Raw genomic sequence first — 23,810 nt, 5'->3', positions numbered from 1 at the left:
TGTAACCACATTGTCCGATTTCAAAAAGGCTTTACAGCGAATGTAAAACATTAGATTATGTTAGGAGAGTACATAGACAAAAATAACCACACAGCCATTTTCCAAGCAAGGATATATGTCACAAAAACCCAAAACACAGCTAAATGAAGCACTAACCTTTGACGATCTTCATCAGATAACACTCCTAGGACATCATGTTACACAATACATGTATGTTTTGTTCGATAAAGTTCATATTTATATCCAAAAACAGCATTTTACATTGGCGCGTGATGTTCAGAAAATATATTCCCACCAAAACTACCGGTGAATGTGCACATCAATTTACAAAAATACTCATCATAAACTTTGACAAAATACATAACAATTATTTTAAGAATTATAGATACAGTACTCCTTTATGCAACCGCTGTGTCAGATTTTAAAATAGCTTTTCGGTGAAAGCACATTTTTCAATATTCTGAGTACATAGCTCACCATTGAAGCAAGCTATACAGACACCCGCCAAGTTCTGGGGTCACCTAAACTCAGAATTAGTATTATAAATACTCTATTACCTTTGTAATAGAGTATTGTTTTGTTTGTGTGTTCAGATCACTATCCAAAGACATAACGCGCGAGTGCAGTACCAGAGTCGAAAAGTCAAAATGTTCCTTTACCGTTCTTAGAAGCATGTCAAACGTTGTTTCAAATCAATCTATATTGTATTTTTTACGTAAAAATGCGATAATATTCCAACCGGACAATAGTGTATTCATTCAAGAAGAAAAAGTAGTAACGGCGTGCTCGCGGGATCGCGCATTATCAATCCATTTGTCCATAGGCAGTCCAATTATTGACTGAGCTCCTATTCTCTGCCCGGTTAAAGGACAACGATGAAAAAACTTTCTGAAGGCTTTTGACAGCCAATGGAAGCCTTAGGAAGTGCAACGTGACCCCACAGACACTGTAGTTTCGATAGGGATTAGGAAGAAGAACTACAATTCTCAGATCTCCCACTTCCTGGTTGAATTTTTCTCAGGTTTTTGCCTGCCATATGAGTTATGTTATACTCACAGACACCATTCAAACAGTTTTAGAAACTTTAGAGTGTTTTCTATCCACATCTACTAATAATATGCATATTCTAGTTTCTGGACCAGAGTAGTAACCAGTTTAATTTGGGTACATTTTTCATCCGGCCGTGAAAATACTGCCCCCTATACTTTAAGAAGTTAACCCATGCCAAAGGCACTTACATTAATGTCAGCACGGTAAATTTGCAAATGATTTGTTATGCAGAATCAAATGTACTCACTGGTCCTCCTGCAGAGACAGACAGCTGTCAATCCTACCAGGAGCATGCCCACTCCAGAAGCCACTGCTGCCTGCCATAATTGCCCCACTATTTGGTGACATGATGACATTGGGAGAGGTCATTAGCTCATGGACCACATTATTGTTCTTCTAAGAAAATGTGCACAGCTATGTTTTCATATCTGTGAGAAAAGACAGCTAGAAAAGGATACTTACCCAGAAAGATTTCTTGACTGTTTGATTCCACATCACTTTCTGTGGAGCTTTGACCTCCTGGTCACATGCAAGAGAGAAGGACAGTTTAATAACAGAGCTAATATTTCTATGAAGAGATAAATTGTTTGATTAATCCTAAACCTTTGACTGAATTTACATCTGACTATATTTGCAAAATTGGTTTATAATTTAATAGACAAAAATATTTAGCAAACTAAATTAAACCTATTGGCTATACTTACTTTCAGTTGGACTCGCTGGGGTGTCAGTGGTCAAAGTACAGCAAACAGTCAACCCTGACGCAAAGCAAATCATTGGATCGGAATATACAAAAATATAACTTAATGGGTTGATTTTAATCAATCAAAATTACAACCTATTTTTGTAATGAGTCAAATTTGTGATGGGGAAAAAACGTACAAAAACATGGAGAAGATAAAGCTACTCTATTTGTTTTACTTCTATCTGCTAACTAGATAAAGATGACTAAGAGACCTGATGAAGGATTCACTGCCGTGCTAGGGGTCAAAGGGGAGGTCAAACCTGGTGAGAAGAGATTACTCATATTACACAAGAACAAATGTAAATTAATGTAATATCTAAGGTCTTTCAATACGCAGAAAGAGAGAAGTACACGTTACCTACAAATCAGATGGACTAAAAGTGGTTAAAAATCTGGACTGAAATTACAAGCAGCTATGAATACATCTATTAGTTAACCGGTCAGAGCTTTAGTGAATGAATGTGAACAAAGATATTGCACTTGAAACTAAGTTAAAATTGGTGGATCTACTTAATGAAATTAGTATTAATTAATCGTATTAATGATCATCATGGTGTCGTTGGCCTTTTGAAATACCTTCATGACTTTCTATATTCAAAGTGGGCAAAGTAGGACTATAAAAATCACTACGTACAGATTGCTTCTAGCCCCGGTAGAATATATTTCTCCTCATTACAGAGATGATAAGACCAATTCATAAGGTGATAAAGTCTTTCAGGACAGATAAGGTGTTGATTGTTGTTGACAGCTTCCTAGAATGAAGTCACCATGTTATCTAACAGCAGAAGTATAACAGAGCATAGATACGATCTAAACACTCCACTAGATGAACACAGACATTCTATTACTTGTGCTGATGATCCCAGACATTGGTGTTGAGGCTGGTGTCATATCTATAGAACAGCTTAATTATCTACCAGAACAGCTTCATTTACACAACTATTCTTATTGCTGAAACTTGCTTCGCTTTAAAATAACAACTGTGTCACTATAAAAGGACAAATGTGTAGCCTACCTGCTATAGAAGGTGTCTCTATAGTTGTTGGATACACAACAGACAGATCTGAAATCATTTGGGATTGGAATGTGGTATTTAGTTTGTTGGTCAGAATGAATATAGTCATACTAAGAAGATGCTAAAATCAAAGTGAGTCAGATCATGAAGACCTGCAGCCCTGATAGATTTGTTTAGATAATGACTCACCTGTAAACCTGTACCCATCACTGCGTGGAGAGAGAGAGTTTGGTCCTGAGCCCACTCTGTAGTCGCAGCTCACCTCCTTAGTCCTCACTGACTGTAGAGTTCTGATAATATCTCTCTCAGTTACAGTGAATCTACAGAACCACTGTTTGGAAGCTTTGCTTTTTTCTTTCCAGATCTTTTCTGTGAAGGATGGATGACTCTCCTCTCCAACATACAGGTTACAGGTGGTGTCAGGACTGACGGATCCAGGAATCAAACAGATGATGTTGAAGTACCCATCAAAATTGACTGTAATGTCTGGTTTTGGATCTGTTAGGAAAGGACAGAGACTCTTATTTGCATCACTCTATTTGAATGTAATGTAAACTCAGCAAAAAAAGAAACGTCCTCTCACTGTCAACTGCATATATTTTCAGCAATGTGTAAATATTTGTATGAACATGACAAGATTCAACAACTGAGACATAAACTGAACAAGTTCCATAGACATGTGACTAACAAAAATGGAATAATGTGTCCCTGAGCAAAAGGGGGGTCAAAATCAAAAGTAACCGTCAGTATCTGGTGTGGCCACCAGCTGCATTAAGTACTGCAGTGCATCTCCTCCTCATTGAATGCACCAGATTTGCCAGTTCTTGCTGTGAGATGTTACCCCAGTCTTCCACCAAGGCACCTGCAAGTTCCTGGACATTTCTGGGGGGAATGGCCCAAGCCCTCACCCTCCGATCCAACAGGTCCCAGGAATGGCCCAAGCCCTCACCCTCCGATCCAACAGGTCCCAGACATGCTCAATGGGATTGAGATCCTTGCTATTCGCTGGCCATTGCAGAATAATGACATTCCTGTCTTGCAGGAAATCATGCACAGAACAAACAGTGTTGTTGGTGGCATTGTCATGCTGGAGGGTCATGTCAGGATGAGCCTGCAGGAAGGGTACCACATGAGGGTGGAGGATGTATTGCCTGTAACGCACATCATTGAGATTGCCTGAAATGACAACAAGCTCAGTCCGATGATGCTGTGACACACCGCCCCAGACCATGACGGACCCTCCACCTCCAAAGCGATCCCGCTCCAGAGTACAGGCCTCGATGTAATGCTCGTCCCTTCACGATAAACGCGAATCCGACCATCACCCCAGGTAAGACAAAACCGCAACTCGTCAGTGAAGAGCACTTTTTGCCAGTCCTGTCTGGTCCAGCGACGGTGGGTTTGTGCCCATAGGCGACATTTTTGCCAGTGATGTCTGGTGAAGACCTGCCTTACAACAGGCCTACAAGCCCTCAGTCCAGCCTCTCTCAGCCTATTACGGACAGTCTGAGCACTGATGGCGGGATTGTGCGTTCCTGGTGTAACCCTGGCAGTTGTTGTTGCCATCCTGTACCTGTCCCGCAGGTGTGATGTTTGGATGTACCTATCCCGGATCAATTGTCCGTCCTGTCTCCCTGTAGCACTGTCTTAGGCGTCTCACAGTACGGACATTGCAATTTATTGCCCAGCCACATCTGCAGTCCTCATGCCTCCTTGCTGCATGCCTAAGGGACGTTCACACAGATGAGCAGGGACCCTGGGCATGTTTCTTTTGCTGTTTTTCAGAGTGAGTAGAAAGGCCTCTTTAGTGTCCTACGTTTTCATAACTATGACCTTAATTGCCTAACTTGTGCCGGACAGGCGGGCAACTCTGGCTGCGCCGGACTGGCGGGCGGCTCTGGCTGCGCCGGACTGGCGGGCGGCTCTGGCTGCGCCGGACTGGCGGGCGGCTCTGGCAGCTCCGGACTGGCGGGCGGCTCTGGCAGCTCCGGACAGGTTCTGGCGCAGACCGCACCAGGCTGGGGAGACATGCAGGAGGCCTGGCTCTGGGAGCAGGCACCGGATACACTGGGCCGTGGAGGCGCACTTGCGGTCACGAGCGTAGGACTGGCACCACCCCTACTGGCTGGGGGCCCGCTTCCCCCCGGCAAATGCGGGACGCTGGCACCGAACACACTGGCCTGTGGATGCTCGGCCTCGACACCGTGCGCATCACCCCATAGCACAGGGCCTGACCAGTCAAATGATCGCCACGGTATGATCGCCGTGCGTGGAGCGGGCGCAGGACTCACCGGGCTATGAAGGCGCACTGGAGGTCTGGAGCGCAAAGCTAGCACAGGACGTGCAGGGCTGGGGAGGCGCACAGGAGGCCTGGTGCGTGGGTCTGGCACAGTCTTCACCAGACGGCTAGCACGCACCTCAGGATGAGTATGGAGAGCTGACTCAGGTGACATCAATTCGAGGACACGCTCCGTAGGGCAAATGTCGTGCCTCATGCACCAACACAGCAGCTCTCTCATAGCTCTCTCCTCCAATCTCCCCATCAACTCCTTCACTGTCTCTGCTTCGCTCCCTTCGCTCACCTCCAACTTCACCCCGACTGGCTCTGGTTCCATCCTCGGCTCCGCCGACCGTCCCGTGTGCCTCCCCCCCAAAAAAATCTTGGGGCTGCCTCTCCTCCTCTTGCCGTGCCAGCCGATCCTCCCAGAAATGCCGTTCTGCATTCGCTGCCTCTATATCCTCTGGCGGGCGGCGGAATTCTCCAGCCTGTCTCCAGGGTCCCTTTCCGTCCAGTATCTCTTCCCAAGTCCAGGAGTCCTGAACCCTCTGCTCCTCCTTACCACGCTGCTTGGTCTGTTGAAGGTGGGTAGTTCTGTCACGACCGTCGGATGAAGTAGACCAAGGTGCAGCGTGGTGAGCCTACATTTTCCTCTTTATTGAAATAACGCCAGCAAAACCAATAAACATTACAAAATGACTGTGAAGCTTACAGGGCAAAGTGCCACAAACAAAGTTAACTACCCACAAGGACAGGTGGGAAAAAGGGCTACCTAATTATGGCTCCCTATCAGCGACAACGATGTACAGCTGTCCCTGATTGAGAGCCATACCAGGCCAAAACAAAGAAATACAAAAACATTGAAAAAAGGACATAGAATGGCCACCCTAGTCATACCCTGGCCTAACCAAAATAGAGAATAAAAACCCTCTCTATGGCCAGGGCGTGACACATAGTCAGTAGAAAGGTCTCTTTAGTGTCTTAAGTTTCTTTAGTGTCCTAACTGTGACCTTAATTGCTTCACTTGTGACATATAAACTCAGCAAAATATTTTTTGGCCCTTTTTCAGGACCCTCTCTTTCAAAGATAATATGTAAAAATCCAAATAACTTGCAGATCTTGTTCAATGAACGAGCATTGTTCAATGAACCATAAACTGTTAGTGTCTTAACGACCGTTTCACAGGTGCATGTTCATGAATTGTTTACGGTTCATTGAACAAGCATGGGAAACAGTGTTTAAACCCTTTACAATGAAGATCTGCAAGTTATTTGGATTTTTACGTATTATCTTTGAAAGACAGGGTCCTGAAAAAGGGACATTTCTTTTTTTGATGAGTTTATATGGTCACAAGTGACACTGACTCTTACTAAACTAGAGCCTGCCATTCTCTTTATATTACATATCAGCATGTCTTATTTGATATCATTTATATTTATGAGTGCCATTTAATCATGTGTGCTGTGTGTTTACAATGATTTCCTTTCACTTATTTCCTTACATTCTCACGTGTGAAATGAAATTGAATCGCATGGACTATTTTGCTTGCTTGTATGATGTGCTGTGATTCAACAGATTAGCATGGACTAAAGTGACATTTAGACAGCTGTTGCCAATTCTCTATCACCTCCTCCCTCCTCAAACTAATTGCTAAACACGCCCCAGAACTAGAGTTAACAGGAGCTGAACCAGGGACCTTTCGACCCCTGGTCCCCTGCTGTAGGAAAGACACAAATCACAAAGCTCTACAGCACTACTAGGAAAGTGCTTGTTTCAAACGTGTGAGTGTTACAGTCAGTCCGGAATTGTTGGCCAGTACATCCTCTAATTGTATGTTTTCTGTCCCCCACGACTACAGACACGGGTGACACGCCTGACGCAGCTGAGAGGCTACACCCAACTCTACCACACAGCCAGGCCGGTGAGGAGCGAGGGACAGAAGGCGACCTACCATTGAACACCAAACCAGCAATCGACTACCAGACCAGCCATCGACTAACGATCCCTGCTCGGGAGGAAGAGCCGAACCCTGTTTGGGTCGAGCCGAACTAATCCTGCTCGGGTAGAACCGAACGAACAAACCCTGCTCGGAAGGACCCGAATGAACATTGGCCACCGATCTGTAATCAACTGCTGTGTGAGTTTGGCCCATTGCTTCTAGTTAGACTACAGCCCTAAATCCCAGCCTATTTATACGTTTATAATAGAGCCGTAGTGATACTGTGTATTACTGTGTAAAGCTGAGTTTATAAAGAACCTTTGATTGTACTTTGGCCTGTCTCTGTGGTTGTTTTCCATGGGAATAGTCAGAGAAACAGAACCACTTTGCATCGATGGAAAGTGAATTTCTACTGTGTAAAAACATATCAGTTTGATCTCAGCAGATTAACTTTTACCTGCCCACAAGAGCAGCTCAGTCCCCGTGAGTGACTTCGTACAGGGTGAGGGTTTAGGATCTCTCCCCTCTGTGTAGAAGTAACACTGAGACACAGAGACAGATGGAGGAGTCTGACAGCTCAGCTGAACTGAGTCTCTCTCTCTGATGACTGTAGAACTGACTGTCAGCCTGGGAGGAGGTGGGTCTGTGAGATCAGGAGAAGAGTGTCTCTTTGAAAGTTGCATTTAAAAAACATTATAGGTAATCCATACATACCAACAGTATGGAAAATCCATTAATAAAATGTTCAACTATGTCAGCATTTATGTTTGTACAAAGTACAGTAAATCCTATCATTATGTGAAATTAAGACGTTTAGGAAATACGACAGAAGATCTCATTTTCAGAACAAGCATAATTAATACGGTATAACAGTAAAGTGAATAATTTTATAAACCACCTACTTACCCTGAACAGTGACTGAGACAGAGTTACTAAAAGGAGATGTGTGAGACTTCCCTACAACATAGTAACACTTCACTTTGACCACAGCTGGAAATGTTGGACCAGCCCTCTTCAGCAGCTCAGTTCCTGTTATTGTCTGCGTACACAATGAGTCTGGAAGATTCTTCCCCCCCTCTATGTAGAAGTAACAGTGAGATACATGGAGAGATGGAGGAGTCTCACAACTCAGCTGAACTGATTCTGTCCCTTTGATGACTGTAGAACTCACTGTCAGCTGAGGAGTGTCTGTAAGAATAAGGGAATTTAGCATTTAGCATTTTGTGGTTTTGAGAAATGTACTGATAGCCTAGTCCCTCCTTGTTACTTCACACTTAAGGATCTTGAGTCCATTACCTCATGCAACGACAGTATGGGAAATTAAGGAGATAATATATTCCTTGATTGTTTCATGTCATAGCAGTCTTACAGTTCAGCTGAACTCTTACAGTCTTACAGTTCATCTGAACTGAGTCTCTCTCTTTGATGACTGCAGGAATCACTGTCAGACTGGGCTGAGGAAGATCTGTGAAATCAGAGGGATGATGGAGTGTCTTTTTTAATTGAATAATAAATTAATTTTCAATGTTTAACTACTCATACAGATAATGTACCACTTAATATTATATGAGTTTGAAAGAGAAAAACAATTAAGACACTGTTGTCTATTTAACAATAAACAATGAGAACCCGTGGCAGGAACAGCCCTTAGGAGAGAGTTATCACACAATAATCCTCGGCTTCGATGGGCATTTTGCTTTTTGTAAAACGGTTGCCAACATTTAAACAAAAGATTAAGGACATGTCTTTCATTAAAGAGGTATTATTGTTCTGAGTAAATGTGTTTTATTTTCATCCTTCCACCAGGACATATGCTCATTGTGGAACGTTGCTATATGGGGCACAGCCAAACAACGGAAGTGATGGATTTTGTTCTGACCAGAACTGTCCCAGAGCTTGGGGAGGTGTGTCTGCGCTTGTACTGAAGCGGCAGGTGCGCAAGACAAAACTTTACCAGCATCATACATATCGGTGAATCGCTGTAACATATGAAAAACAAGTGATAGTATAAGCAATCTGTAATAACTATGTAAAAAAGTAACAAACGTGTTAAATTATTATGAGACGTACAGTCATATCCAGGTCCTGATTGGTCAACAAGCTTATTTTACGCTTCAAATAGTGTTATTTGACACATCAAACAGTGTTATTTCACGTGTATCTTTTTTTAAATGAGAAGACCCAAATGGCATTCCATACATTCCAGTGCACGACACACTGACATCACGTACAGATGCGCGTGACTCTTGGCTGCAGTAAGAAAGCCACGCCATCTGCTCCCATTCAACATAGCCTAGATTTACGTTTTTATTACTTCTAAACAAAATAATTTCTTGGGGCTCTCCTACGCTTACAATGTGTTGATTCTTGCTTGAACAATCACTCAGGTTATATTTGGTTGTGATCTTTGGATGCAGCAAGTTGTTAGCTAGAATGCTAATCACTCACTGACATAGCAATAGGCTGTAGAAAAAGATAGCCAAAGAGCCATTTTACTGGTTGAAGTTGAAGTTATTTTTAAGTATAATGCAGTTGATTTGCAATGATGACAAACATTATATTAAGCAGGACATTCATACGAGCCTTAAACTCCAATTATAATCCAAAAGTAGTGTGAAATGCACTCATATGTAACATGTAAAAAGAGGCTTTTTTTGATGGCATTCTGTTCTGTCACCATAGTGGATTGAGCAGTCAAATGGAATAGCGAATAGACAATTTTTTTGTGTTTGTAAACGTTGCCGCACGAGGATGATGCGTGCAACGTTTGCAAACACAAAAAATTGTCTATTCACTATTCCATTTGACTGCTCTATCCACTATCTCATCAGCCCAGCCAGGCAATTTATAAATTTAATCTCCACTGTAAAAAGCATTTAGATATTATATCCCATTTATTTTAGACTAGCATTTGGTTTTCAACAGCGGAGATTTGTATTAACCTTGCTTAATATTGCAAACGTAACGTGCATTTGCAATATGATTCAACAGCAAAAAATATCACCAAAGTTGACATGATGATCATATTGCAAACGTAACGCGCAATATTGCAAATGTAACGCGCATTTGCAATATGATTCAACAGCAATAAATATCACCAAAGTTGACATAATGAATCATATTGCAAACGTAATGCGCAATATTGCAAACATAACGCGCATTTGCAATATGATTCAACAGCAAAAAATATCACCAAAGTTGACATATGAAATCAACACAATGAGCGATAGAGAGGAACCACAGTCACTGCGCGGCCATCAACAGATCATCGGGACAGTCGATTATGCATTTCTGCAGTGTTTTTGAGCATGCCAAATTCGTGATGTTAAGGCCCATTGAAACATATTGCAAATGCGCATCCGTGCACATGGTGACCCGAAATGGGTTACCAGGATACATTTTTTAGAAGGGTGTTAAATGCATTTAGGGGGGTGCAAGGGGTCCATGGTTGGGTAGGGAGCACCTTCCATCAGTGCCCATCCAGTATGGGCTGCCCCTAGTCATTTTGGACATTTTTCAAAAAATTGCTAAAAAAACAACAGTCCCACTTCTCTCATGTCACCATCAAGCCATGGAGAGGAACCACAGTCACTGCACGGCCATCCCCAGTTCATCGGGACAGTCAATTTTGCATTTCTGCAGTGTTTTTGAGCATGCCAAATTCGTGATGTTGAGGCCCATTGAAACATATTGCAAATACGCATCCGTGCACATGGTGACCCGAAATGGGTTACCAGGATTAATTTTTTAGAAGGGTTTTAAATGCCTTTAGGGGGTGCAAGGGGTCCACGGTTGGGTAGGGAGCACCTTCCATCAGTGCCCATCCAGTATGGGGCGCCCCTAGTCATTTTGGACATTTTTCAACAACAACAAAAAAAAAAAAAACGCTAAAAAACGACAGTCCCACTTCTCTCATGTCACCATCAAACCATGGAGAGGAACCACAGTCACTGCACGGCCATCCCCAGTTCATCGGGACAGTCAATTATGCATTTCTGCAGTGTTTTTGAGCATGCCAAAGTTGTGATGCTAAATGCCCATTGAATCATATTGCAAATGCGCATCCGCGTATTTGCAATATGATTCAACAGCAAAAAATATCACCAAAGTTGACATGATGAAATCAACACAACGAGCGATGGAGAGGAACCACAGTCACTGCACGGCCATCCCGAGATCATCGGGCCAGTCAATTATGCATTCTGAGCATGTCAAATTCTTTAAAAATGTTTAAAGCAACAGAGTCCCACTTCTCCCTCATCATACATGACAAGTAGACCATCTGCGTTGATTAATGGCTTAACATAGGGCTATATATCATTTGGGCAGTATAAATGCCATTTGGACCATGGTTCACTGACTTTTGGGTTTGGAAACCGACTTCCTATGATCGTACATGGCAAACGGACAAACATTCTGATTTGGCACATTCAATACTTTCATACATGTATAATTGACAAAAAAAGAATTGGACATTTCATTTGCACATTTCTAATGGCATTTGGCAAAAAAAAGAAAAAATATGTAACTTTTGACTTCCTATGAAATCATATTCCAAATGCACAAATCATATGCCTTATGCACAAGCAAATATGTCACTTTTGACTTCCTATGAAATCATATTCCAAATGCACAAAACATATGCCTTATGCACAAGCAAATATGTCAATTTTAACTTCCTATGAAATCATATTCCAAATGCACAAAACATATGCCTTATGCACAAGCAAAAACAACCCAAAAAATTATGTCAATAAAATATGTCAAAAGTATGTCCATACAGCTCTTATACATGTGTAATTGACATAAAAATCGAAATGATTTCGAAAAACGGTCCAGAAACCACTTTTTAAGGGGTTGAAAAGTTTTCAAAAAATATGTCATTTTTTCCAAATTTGACTCTTGGGTCTTGAATTGTGTTACATTTGCAATATGAAAATTCACTGCGGAGAGCTCTAGCCATCTATTGGATATTTGCTGTGATTTGGCACATTCAATACTTTCATAATTGACAAAAAAAAGCATTGGACATGTCATTTTGCAAAAGAAATGGGAAAAAAGTCACTTTTTTCCTATGAAATCATATTCAAAATGCACAAAACATATGCCTTGTGCACAAGCAAAAGCAACCCAAAAAACGACGTCAATAAAAAACATCATAAGCATGTTCATACAGCTCTTATACATGTGTAATTGACATAACAATCGAAAAAAAATTGAAAAACGGTCCAGAAACCACTTTTTTAAGGGGTGATAAGTTTTCAAAAAAAAAAATCATTTTATCAAAATCTGACCCTTGGGTGTAGATTTGGGTATCATTTGCTGTATGAAAATCCACGGTGGAGCGCGCTCGCCATCTAAAGGAAATTTGGGGTGTTACAATTGGCAATTGCCATCGGAAAATTGCCATATGATTGGCCCGGAGATGGACCGCTTTCGGTGGTATTTACAATCGTGTGTATGATTCGTGCTATGCCAATATGTTCCCATGTTATTTTGTTCAAATCAGGGGGGGTTTCCCTTACATTTTGAAGTAGCACTCAGAGACAGATGGAGTCTGACAGTTCAGCTGAACTGAGTCTCTCTCTTTGATGACTGCAGGAATCACTGTCAGACTGGGCTGAGGAAGATCTGTGACAGAGGGATGATGGAGTGTCTTTTTTAATTGAATTATAAATTAATTTTTAATTTTTAACTACTCATACAGATAATGTACCACTTAATATTATATGAGTTTGAAAGAGAAAAACAATTAAGACACTGTTGTCTATTTAACAATAAACAATGAGAACCCGTGGCAGGAACAGCCCTTAGGAGGGAGTTATCACACAATAATCCTCGGCTTCGATGGGCATTTTGCTTTTTGTAAAACGGTTGCCAAATATTTAAACAAAAGATTAAGGACATGTCTTTCATTAAAGACGTATTATTGTTCTGAGTAAATGTGTTTTATTTTCATCCTTCCACCAGGACATATGCTCATTGTGGAACGTTGCTATATGGGCACAGCCAAACAACGGAAGTGATGGATTTTGTTCTGACCAGAACTGTCCCAGAGCTTGTGGAGGTGTGTCTGCGCTTTACCAGCATCATACATATCGGTGAATCGCTGTGACATATGAAAAACAAGTGGTCGTGTAATCAATCTGGAATACTGCATAAAAAAATAACGAACGTGTTAAATGATTATGTGACGAACAGTCATATCTAGGTCCTGATTGGTCAACAAGCTTATTTTACGCTTCAAATAGTGTTATTTGACACATCAAACAGTGTTATTTCACGTGTATCTTTTTTGAAATGCGAAGACCCAAATGGCGTTCCATACATTCCAGTGCACGACACAATGACATCACGTACAGATGCGCGTGACTCTTGGCTGCAGTAAGAAAGCCACGCCATCTGCTCCCATTCAACATAGCCTACATTTACGTTTTTATTACTTCTAAACAAAATAACCTTTTGGGGGCTCACCTACGCTGACAATTATGTTTGATTCTTGCTTGAACAGTCACTGAGATTATATTTGGTTGTGATCTTTTTAAAATAACTATTTTGGATTCAGCAAGTTGTTAGCTAGAATGCTAAACACTCACTGACAAAGCCATAGCAAAAGAGACATTTTACTGGTTGAAGTTTAAGTTATTTTAAGTATAATGCAGTTGATTTGCAATGATGACAGAAACATTATAATAAGCAGGACATTCATACGAGCCTTAAACTCCAATGATAATCCAAAGTAGCGTGAAATGCACTCATATGCAACATGTAAATAGAGGCTTTTTTTGTTCTGTCATCACAGTGGATTGAGCAGTCAAATGGAATAGTGAATAGACTATTTTTTGTGTTTGTAAACGTTGCCGCACGAGAGCGATGCGCAACGTTTGCAAACACAAAAAATAGTCTATTCACTATTCCATTTGACTGCTCAATCCACTATCTCATCAGCACAGCCAGGCAATTTATAAACTTGATCTCCACTGTAAAAAGCATTTAGATATTATATCCCATTTACTTTAGACTAGCATTTGGTTTTCAACAGCGGAGATTTGTATTAACCTTGCTGTCTGTCTCTGACATTTGCAACATTGTTTCAATATTGAAATCCGATCATCTCCAGCTGTCACATAGTAATGAACGAATGTGTCGGGATGAGACAGTCTGGCAGCTTTTCTCAGCCAGTCAAAATCAGGAATCAGTATAATTATTATGGATATATTCAAAGAAATGCCAATAGAAAAACACAAAATGCAGCAAGTTAACTGTCATTCCAGCTTCAGTTTAAAGTGATTATGTTAACTGTGTACTGTAGTTGGCTAACTCCTCTGAATAATGGCAACGGAACATTTAGAATGATCCACCAGCTGGCTTGGGTACCAACCCTAGATTTGTGTCGGGACTACACAGAGAGTACCAAACAGTCGGGGCATGGATTTTACAATGTGTCGAAAGCATTCCATGGGGATGCTGACCCATGTTGACTCTGATGAATTCATCAAAATAACGTTTTTATTGAAAAAATTTCAATCACAATTTCAATATTTTGGTAACCCTTTGTTTTGTCTGGTAGCCTAAAATGTTCCATAATGCAGCTTTAAATTCATAATAATGATACTGACCTTTGGCTTTGATGTACTGGAAGGTATCTAGACATAACAAAAATGGGTCATTATCATGCTCTTTTTGCCATTAAGAAAAATTTGAAAACATGAGATGGGAACACTTTACACAAGCTGGCGAAGCAGAATAGCCTGGAATTCATTCACAGCCATGTTATCAAGCAGTGGTCATTCTTATCTGAACAAAATATAAAATAATGACAGAGAAATATAAATCAATAGGATGATCAATGGAATAAGACACACTTATTATAACCATAACATGTTGAAATATTAAGAGTTCCTAAAGTAAAAGACTAAAAGAGGGGAAAGAAGAATGGAATATCCTGTAGCACAAACAGATGATGGAACTTGGAACGGAAAAATAACTCACCGAAAAGGAGGATGAGCAAAAACAGACAACCAGCCATATCAGGGATGAACAATGTCATTTTTTAGACAGCTACATACATACTGTTAGTCTGACTTCACAGAAGATGGTGGCAGTGACTGGGACAAGAATAAATGTTTCAATAGAAATGTAGATGTGGTGCTTGTTCACAGGAAAACCACATGTCTCATATGACAACTGTGGGCTAAGGTCATGTTGCAGAGAACAAGGAGGCTGAACATTCAGAATCATTTATCGGTCATTATTTTTAGGATCTAAAGCTAACTGTCTTTAACAGATTTTATTTTGTATCATTATTGCTGGCAATTCGATTTTTAAAACCAACAAACTAACTTGTCTGTCTGAGAAAAATATTTATCTTTGACTTTTTGTTTTACCTTTTTTACAGCTGCACAAAGTTTAACTACAAAAACTCTGCATTTGTGGTTGAGAGTTTGATGATCTCTAAAATGTAGAACGGTTTTCATATTTAATTTATGTTTGGTGAGTGATGTTTAACAATATGCCAGAGCAGTGAAGGTAAACTGATAAGCGCAGTAAAGGAAAGGAAAGGATGGAAGGAAGGAACGGAGGAGAGAAGAAGAAGTGAGTTCACACTACTCAGACTGATCAGTTTACCTTGAATGCTCTGACTGGTACCTAAATGTCAGCGCCCGTTCAGATAAACCGCGTGCTTTGCTTGAAGCGCATTACATTGAACGCGTGTAGGCTGAGAATGCAGTTGCTGTTTTTAAACTAACGTTTTTATATAGCCTAACTTTGAGATTAACCGTTTGATCATGCCTCCTAAAAAAAAGCAGCAGCCGCCGAAGAAGTAACGGCTATTTGGTTAGATTACGGTTGATACATTTGTCAATTTCATTGTTAGAATCCAACAAAGCACCTGCTGTGGCACGGAAAACTCCTCTTCATCCACCTACGATGGTGATGGTTAAAGAAGCGCTGAAGGCGGCTACTTAACATAGAAATATCCATCTGTGGACCTGATGAGGTTGAAGTACATGACACACAAGACCCTGAAAAAAGGAACCGAGGGCGGGGTATTGGTGAGGACACCAACTCGATAGCAAACGGCGCACAGGGGAGGTGTAACGGCTGTCGTCTGAAGAAGTGGACCAAGGTGCAGCGGAGTTAGTGTTCATTATTAGAATTTAATATCAACAACATGAACACTATACAAAACAAGAAAAGATTAAACCGACAGCAAACAGTCCTGTCTGGAACAAAATACTGACAGAAACAATTACCCACAAACCCAAAGGAAAAACATGCTCCTTATGTGTGACTCCCAATCAGCAGCAACGAGCTTCAGCTGTGCCTGATTGGGAGCCACACACACGGCCCAAAACAAAGAAATACAAAAACATAGAAAAAGGAACATAGAACGCCCACCCAATGTAACACCCTGGCCTAACCAAAATAAAGAACAAAAACCCCTCTCTATGGCCAGGGCGTTACAGTACCCCCCCCCCAAAGGTGCGGACTCCGGCCGCAAAACCTGACTCTGAAGGGGAGGGTCCGGGTGGGCCTTCTTACGGCGGCGGCTCAGGTGCGGGACGTGGCCTCTGCTCCACCCTTGACGTCGCCCTCTTCGGTGGCGCACCTGGCCGCGCCGAAGGTCTGGTGGGCGACACTGACTGCGCCCGGCTGGCGGCCGGCGATGGTTGCGCCCGGCTGGCGGGCGGCGATGGTTGCGCCCGGCTGGCGGGCGGCGATGGTTGCGCCCGGCTGGCGGGCGGCGATGGTTGCGCCTGGCTGGCGGGCGACCCTGGTTGCGCCCGGCTGGCGGGCGACCCTGGCTGCGCCCGGCTGGCGGGCGGCGATGGTTGCGCCTGGCTGGCGGGCGACCCTGGCTGCTCTGACGGCACTGACCCAGGATTCACCAGGCTGGGGAGACATGACAGAGGCCTGGCCCTAGGCGTAGGCACAGGACTCACCGGGCTGGCGGGCGTCCCTGGCCACTCCGGCAGGTCGGGGCAGTCTGGCCACTCCGGCAGTTCCGCGCAGTCTGGCCACTCCGGCAGTTCCGCGCAGTCTGGCCACTCCGGCAGTTCCGCGCAGTCTGGCCACTCCGGCAGTTCCGCGCAGTCTGGCCACTCCGGCAGTTCCGCGCAGTCTGGCCACTCCGGCAGTTCAGCGCAGTCTGGCCACTCCGGCAGTTCAGCGCAGTCTGGCCACTCCGGCAGTTCAGCGCAGTCTGGCCACTTCGGCAGTTCAGCGCAGTCTGGCCACTTCGGCAGTTCAGCGCAGTCTGACCTCTCTGGCGACTGTTGACTGGCGGGCAGCTCCGACGACTGTTGACTGGCGGGCAGCTCCGACGACTGTTGACTGGCGGGCAGCTCCGACGACTGTTGACTGGCGGGCAGCTCCGACGACTGTTGACTGGCGGGCAGCTCCGACGACTGTTGACTGGCGGGCAGCTCTGACGACTGCTGACTGGCAGGGCTGGGGACACGCACCTTGGGCTTGGTGCGGGGCGCAGGGACGGGCCGGACAGGACTGTGGACACGCACCTTGGGCTTGGTGCGGGGAGCAGGGACGGGCCAGACAGGACTGTGAACACGCACTGGTGAACTGAAGCGTGGAGCCGGTTTTGCCACTCGTCCTGGCTGGATGCCCTTCCTAGCACGGCATGTGCTGGGCATGTCCACCGGACGCACCGGGCTGTGCAGACGCACTGGCGACACAGCGCGCAACTCCGCCTCCCATGGCTCCTCCTCCAGATCTTCCTTCAGCAGGTCCTCAATAAACCACCTCATCTGCGTCTCCTCCTCTGCCGTCATCCCCCACGAGAGCAGTGGTCTGGGCTCCTCCTCTGCCCTTCCGGACCACCCCATTAGCCCCCTCAAAAAATTTTCTTGGGGGTGTCCTCCGGGTTTCCTCGACCGACGCCAGCGACCCCGTCTGCTGGCCGGCGTCTCCTCCATCGCCCGGACCTCCCTCTTCCGCTGCTTGGTCCCTTGGTGGTGGGTAATTCTGTAACGGCTGTCGTCTGAAGAAGTGGACCAAGGTGCAGCGGAGTTAGTGTTCATTATTAGAATTTAATATCAACAACATGAACACTATACAAAACAAGAAAAGATTAAACCGACAGCAAACAGTCCTGTCTGGAACAAAATACTGACAGAAACAATTACCCACAAACCCAAAGGAAAAACATGCTCCTTATGTGTGACTCCCAATCAGCAGCAACGAGCTTCAGCTGTGCCTGATTGGGAGCCACACACACACGGCCCAAAACAAAGAAATACAAAAACATAGAAAAAGGAACATAGAACGCCCACAAAATGTAACACCCTGGCCTAACCAAAATAAAGAACAAAAACCCCTCTCTATGGCCAGGGCGTTACAGGAGGTTTCGGGTAAGTGACCCATGCATGTCTAAATCTTCTTAAAGTTAATGCCCAGTGTTTCCAGATTTCTATGAAATATGACCTATAATTTACAACATGAGTGAAATGGTTTTCCTTCCCAACAATTCTAATTGAGTATGTTAAAGCAGCTTTCCTGTTTGAATTGTGTTTTTTATTTATATATTACTACATTGGGCAATTACATACAATTTCCAGTGGCACACTGACTCACGTAATGATGAAGCCATAGGCTACTACTCACGGTGAGGGCCAATGCGCTCCTCTTGGCGATAGCCTATCTCTAGATGAGCTACTTTGAAAAACAGTGCTGCTGGTCACTAAAAAATGGGAGTTGAGAATTATATTGCTTCTACAGACAATCTTCTATTTTCAGCAGTAGGCATTTGCTTTACAAACTATGTTTTTCCCCGCGATTTGTATTTTGAAATGTGCAAACAGACAGCTGCAACCAACTATATACATATAATCCATGGATGGCAGTTCCCTTCAAATCAGGACTGGCAGCCATTGCTAGTGTACCCATGATTTACCACTTAAATTGCCAGGGTAAGAGGTTCCAAAAATCGATGTATTACATGTATTACACCAACAGAATGGTGTGGGCATATACCTGTTACAAAAAATATTAAATCAAGTATACTGCTGATAGCCAGCTCAGCCAATGAGCCAACATGATATAATGTTTAATGAGGAAATGGCAAGCATTATCGAAACTGTCTGTTTTGTGTTACAAGTTTAAGTGTTTTTTTTGTTTTGTTTTTTCAAGTTATGCTTTGGCTACAAATACAAGTATAAGATTAGTGATGGGGAAACAATGCTTCCTGGAGAGTTGAGATTTTCCAGCTAATTGTCTGAAATAGGTTAAATTCTCAAGGCTTTGATCAAGTGCACACTAGTGGCACCTGCTGGTCTAAAGAATTTAGAGCAGCCAAATTATTATAGATTATGTCCCACACCCCATAGTGTGTGTGCAGTGTAGCCTTATTGTCTTCTACCAATCAGGTGGTTGTTCGACGCAACGAAAATTTGGACGTCATTAATCACGTGCTTCTGATAAAGTGATACGGGCATCGGCATACTGCGATTTCAACGCATGCCTCAGAACTCAGGCATCAAACGCAACATCACTATACAGGATGAGTCCACAACATTATTTGGGTACGAATTAACAGAATATAAACTTTTTTAAAAGTGAGATCTCCACTGGACAGTTACTTCCATAGACTACTTGTGGCAACTAGGCTTTGTTAACCCAAGTAATTAAATCAAGAAAAATGTGTTCCAAGGTGAATGGACTTTATTTTCTGAATGTGATAGTAGCTTACCTGCCAAATGAGCCAAACTTCATGGTACCAGTTCTGAATATAAAGTGGTGTGTTTATTACATTAGTCAACATTATATGACAAACATATTGAACATGGGTTTGCTGTTTAATATAATGCAGGTCAATGTGTGTTCACCCTCCCTTGCCAACTTGCAGTCAGGGGTAGGGTGAAGGAGCCCAACCCAAAGGCCACTGAGAACACTGATCCCAATGTGGAGAAGGCTGCCAAGGTTGGAGCCAAGTAGACTAAGGACAAGGAAGCCAGTAAACTGAATCCACTGATTTGATTGTGCTCATCACTCCTAGGATTTAGACATCACCCTATAATCTGCCCAATTGTATGGCATCATTGTTATTGAGCTACTCCCATTGCAATGGAGGACATTTAACATTGCTCATTTAATGACTTGTATGGGTATCTCACGTCTCCTCATGGTGTCCATGATTGCATGCATACACACACATCACTAACTCTTGTCTCTAGAAGCTGAGAAAAAAAAGGCTACAGCCAAAACACAGAAGGAGAAACCTTCAGAGGCAAGTGTGGTTTCAGTTATGTTCTGACTATTGTCATTGTTCAAGTGGTTTTGGTGTATCGGGACTTTTTTATATATCTATTTTTGTCATGGGTACTGTTCCCTATTTGGGCTTTATCATGGTTAAATGGAATCTCTAAATGGGTGATTGTATTGCAATACTGTCATTTTCATCTTTCAGGAGGCAAAACTCAGGAAGGCCGCAAAAGCATCTGCTTCCAAGGTGTCCCCTGCTAAGAAGTCCATGTCGAAGAGTACAAAGGGGCAGAAGGGACACCTGAGGATCAACCCAAAGCACAGAAGACTACCAAGGGTGAAGGGGCAGCCTAGAAGGGTGCAAAGGCCAAAGCTTTCCAGAAGCCTGCAGAGGGTGATGAAGGGGACACTGCTGCTCCTGAAGCTAAAACCACAGTGAAACGAGGCAAGAGGGCAGCAGCAGAATGACTGCACTCCTTTTATCCACTTTGTATGTTTTTAAATAAAGCTGTTTTTTGTAGTTCTTGTTTGTGTCATTTAAGTATAGACCTAACTGCAGTAAAATCTCCACTTTTCCTGTAGATAAGTGTTGATGGTAGCTAGGGCTTTGTAAAGATGTTTAATGATTCACTGATGCAAGATATATATATTACACCTGCTTAATCAGTACCCTCTTCTGCCAGATTAATTGCATCACTAGTACAGTGAATTCCCGGTTCCTGGAAAATATTGATGGTTAAGTTGTTTTCTATACAGTCAGGACTTTGTTGTTCATCCATCATAGGTTGATGACCATGGCACGATTCATTAGGATAATCTGGTACAGTGAGTGTGCAGATGGTTGAGACCAATCTGAGCCTGGAACACTTCGGCACACTGGACATGACATCTTGGTACCAGTCTCCTGAGGGACGGCCTTGATACTGGTTTTTCGCTGTTAATTATGAAGCTATGGGAAATTATTCAAAACTAGTCTGTTATGGGTCAGTGTCCACAATGGTGCAATGCAACATGTTGTACCACTTCAGTTTGTCCACAAGGGGGAGGAATAACTAATTGGGTCTTCAGTTTGATTTTCAAAGGTACCCAAACCAGAGCATTGCTGTCCGCTGGTGCTCCTGGTTCTTTATTCCCTGCAATTCGTATGGAGGTCATTGAGTTGTATTTGGTCAACAAATATTTGCCAATTTGCTACATGGGGGTTATTTGATCGAATCCAAGTTTTGTAATTGTTAGGTTGTGGACTCGTGGCATTTCTGCAACTGAAAAAACTACTTCATATTGGAGTTGTGCCTGTTGTGATACTTATGGATAACCCATTTTAGCATGGATATTGCCATGGAGGGCTTTCACTATTTTAACATAGTCAACTGGGTGGGAATTCCTATGAGTCAGGAGAAATCTGCCATTGAAGAAAATGGAATACTTTAAAATGGAGAGTATAGACAACGCCATTGAAGCTGTCACAGATGAGGCCTATCTATGACCCAGTCACACTTATCTGCCCTCATTGGCTAGAACGGTCTCGCCTGCCTTCCATCTTTGAGGACATTGTTAGAGCTCGACTAGCTTGTCAATATAGGCAACATTTGCAACACATCACAAGCTTGAGGTTGAAATAGAAACTGGGTTTGTTGACTCAATCCTTCATTTTTAAAACCGCATGTTAATTTGTTTAGAAAAATAAAAAGTTTACATTTCATTTTCACTAATAGAAACAGTACGGAAGCACTGAAAGTCTGAGCAGTTTCACAGCTCTTTAAGTATGTTCATTCAGTTTATAGATTAGATTATAGTCTCAGCAGGGGCAGATCCAACAGGCCAGGCCCAGAGTGCAAGGTGTCAAGCTGAGCATATTCCGACTCAGTCCTGATCCAATCAGGCCCAACGTCGCGTTTAGCTTGTCCAATAGAAACAAGTCAAGAACCCATCACTTGCTTGATCCAGTGATGAATTAGATTTTGTCCACAACAGTGCACTGTAGCTAGTCACATCAATCCTCCCAGAAAGAAGAGCGATTTGGTGAAATGGGCAAAGACTGGGGTGATTAAGAAGAGGGGCAGAGGAAGACAAACATGGAAGAGAACATATTGGGAGTAAGAAAAGGGAGAAAGGAGAGATTTTAGGGTTAAAGAGAGAAAAGGAAGAGAGATTTTGGACGTAGAGAAAAGGAGAGCGAAAAAAGGGTGAAGTCACTAGCCACGTGGATCATCAACATGCCAGCTGTTTACCTTCCCAATCCTGCCACAAGAGAAAGACCTCAAGCATCTGCATTAATGACTGATACCCCCTGTCCGGGGGTATCATCGGATGGGGCCACAGTGTCTTCTGATCCCTCCTGTCTCAGCCTCCACTATTTATGCTGCAGTAGTTTATGTGTCGGGGGGCTAGGGTCAGTCTGTTACATCTGGAGTATTTCTCTTGTCTTATCCGGTGTCCTGTGTGAATTTAAATATGCTCTCTCTAATTCTCTTTTTCTCTCTTTCTTTCTTTCTCTCGGAGGACCTGAGCCCTAGGACCATGCCTCAGGACTACCTGGCATGATGACTCCTTGCTGTCCCCAGAGTACCTGGCCGTGCTGCTGCTCCAGTTTCAACTGTTCTGCCTGCGGCTATGGAACCCTGACCTGTTCACCGGACGTGCTTGTTGCACCCTCGACAACTACAATGATTATTATTATTTGACCATGCTGGTCATTTATGAACATTTTAACATCTTGACCATGTTCTGTTATAATATCCACCCGGCACAGCCAGAAGAGGACTGGCCACCCCTCATAGCCTGGTTCCTCTCTAGGTTTCTTTTGGCCTTTCTAGGGAGTTTTTCCTAGGGAGTTTTTCCTAGCCACCGTGCCTGTTTCACATGCATTGCTTGCTGTTTGGGGTTTTAGGCTGGGTTTCTGTACAGCACTTTGAGATTTCAGCTGATATACGAAGGGCTATATAAATAAATTTGATTTGATTTGATTATTATTTGACCATGCTGGTCATTTATGAACATTTTAACATCTTGACCATGTTCTGTTATAATATCCACCCGGCACAGCCAGAAGAGGACTGGCCACCCCTCATAGCCTGGTTCCTCTCTAGGTTTCTTCCTAGGTTTTTGGCCTTTCTAGGGAGTTTTTCCTAGGGAGTTTTTCCTAGCCACCGTGCTTCTTTCACATGCATTGCTTGCTGTTTGGGGTTTTAGGCTGGGTTTCTGTACAGCACTTTGAGATATCAGCTGATGTACGAAGGGCTATATAAATATATTTGATTTGATTTGATTTGCAATAATAAGAAGAAACAAATTCAATACCACTTGAATCAATTCTAAAGAAAGAAAACATCTTCCACGTGTAAACAATTTCACAGTTCTGAGAGAGAGAGAGAGAAGTAAGTGTGCAGATCTCCTGGCACCTCATCATCCTCCTCCTTTCCGCTAAGCCCACCCTTTGTACTTGCCTGGCTCCACCACATGCATCAGAGGCAGTGTACGGGTTTGTTAGTTAGTCACCCCCCCCCCCCCCCACACCAGTCCCCGCCTCTGTCACTCATTGTTCAGGGAGCCCCGCCCCACC

General features: G+C 43.1%; 1 protein-coding gene and 2 long non-coding RNA genes across 3 annotated transcripts in view; 1 reads left to right on the top strand and 2 right to left on the bottom strand.

Annotated features, from left to right (window-relative positions):
• LOC115208194 (uncharacterized) overlaps positions 1-23,810 on the bottom strand; it is a 53,194-nt gene that overhangs the window by 19,548 nt on the left and 9,836 nt on the right. The window lies entirely within an intron of this gene.
• LOC115208200 (uncharacterized) lies at positions 12,580-15,138 on the bottom strand. Its single transcript, XR_003881109.1, has 3 exons — positions 15,020-15,138; positions 14,647-14,673; positions 12,580-12,658 (listed from the first exon to the last, which is right to left on the bottom strand). It is a non-coding gene; the product is annotated as an uncharacterized LOC115208200 (long non-coding RNA).
• LOC115208206 (uncharacterized) lies at positions 16,035-20,236 on the top strand. Its single transcript, XR_003881115.1, has 3 exons — positions 16,035-16,123; positions 18,393-18,399; positions 20,221-20,236. It is a non-coding gene; the product is annotated as an uncharacterized LOC115208206 (long non-coding RNA).

This window comes from Salmo trutta, chromosome 14, assembly GCF_901001165.1.
Source record: "Salmo trutta chromosome 14, fSalTru1.1, whole genome shotgun sequence".
NCBI classification, from domain to species: Eukaryota; Metazoa; Chordata; class Actinopteri; order Salmoniformes; family Salmonidae; genus Salmo; species Salmo trutta.
This window is presented reverse-complemented; position numbering and strand designations above follow the sequence as displayed.